The 1,235-nt window shown below is 42.3% G+C and overlaps 1 non-coding gene across 1 annotated transcript; it reads right to left on the bottom strand.

Moving 5' to 3' along the window:
• Positions 1-535: 535 nt before the first annotated feature.
• On the bottom strand, positions 536-642 carry LOC131224617 (small nucleolar RNA R71). Its single transcript, XR_009161087.1, has one exon. It is a non-coding gene; the product is annotated as a small nucleolar RNA R71 (small nucleolar RNA).
• Positions 643-1,235: the final 593 nt, after the last annotated feature.

Genomic DNA, 1,235 nt, shown 5'->3' with positions numbered 1-1,235 from the left:
CACTCGACGTCTCTTGACTGAAGGAGGATTGGTTGAGGGGTTGACTATCCATCGCAGGATTAGACACCGCTCGAAATCCCCTGAGTTAACTGAAGTTATGGCTAAAGACCAACCTCCTCTACTTCCACCCAGGGTGGAGGATACCCAAGATGAAAATGAGGTGCAACAGGCACCCTCGCCTCGTACTTTACGAGATTATCTACAACCGGCGGGAGTGAGTATGCCCTCATGCATGATTTTTCCTGAAAACACGGGACAAATGGACATCAAGCCAGGAGTTATCCAACTCCTTCCCAAATTCCATGGACTTGAATCAGAAAGTCCATATTTACATTTGAAAGAGTTCGATGAGATTATAGCTACATTATGTTTTCCTAATGTATCTGAGGATACAATTAGGCTGAAACTCTTTCCTTTTTCCTTAAAAGAGAAAGCTAAGACATGGTTGCATTCACTGCGTCCTAAATCCATTGGCACATGGAACGATATGCAGAGGGAATTCATAAAAAAATTCTTCCCACATCATAAAACGATTACCCTCAGAAAAGCAATCATGAACTTTGCCCAAAAGGAAGATGAAACATTCTTCCAATGTTGGGAAAGGTTCAAAGATTTGGTCAGTTCATGCCCACAACACGGATTTGAAACGTGGCGCATTACAAATTTTTTCTATGATGGACTGACATCTTCCATGCGCCAAATGGTCGAGACAATGTGTAATGGAGAGTTCATCAATAAAGATGTTGACGAGGTATGGGATTACCTCGATAGTCTCGCTGAAAAAACACAATCATGGGACTATTACCCAATGGCGAACACCACGTCTAGGCCGACTCAATTAAAGGAGAAAGGTGGATTATATCTCTTGAAAGAAGAGGATGATCTCAAGTGTAAAGTGACTACGCTCATAAGGAAAGTTGAGGCCATGGAAGGAAAGAAGGATAAGGTCAATGAAATTGTTTGCGGCATCTGCGATTGCAACATTCACACAACTGAAAACTGTCCTACAATACCTGCCTTTCGAGGAGTGTTGAATGAACAAGCCAATGCCGTAAATAACTATCAAAGACCTTTTACTGGACCTAACTCCAACACATACAATCCTGGCTGGAAAAATCATCCAAACTTTAGTTGGAGGAATGGACAAACGGCAACTCCTCCAGGTTTCTTCAATCAAAATCCAATTCAAGTGAAACCTCAAGAGGAACCGGTTCAAAATCCCATACAAGAGCTGG

This window comes from Magnolia sinica, chromosome 13, assembly GCF_029962835.1.
Source record: "Magnolia sinica isolate HGM2019 chromosome 13, MsV1, whole genome shotgun sequence".
In the NCBI taxonomy this organism is placed as follows: domain Eukaryota; kingdom Viridiplantae; phylum Streptophyta; class Magnoliopsida; order Magnoliales; family Magnoliaceae; genus Magnolia; species Magnolia sinica.
The sequence above is the reverse complement of the archived record's forward strand: the minus strand, read 5'-3'. Positions and strand labels throughout refer to the sequence as shown.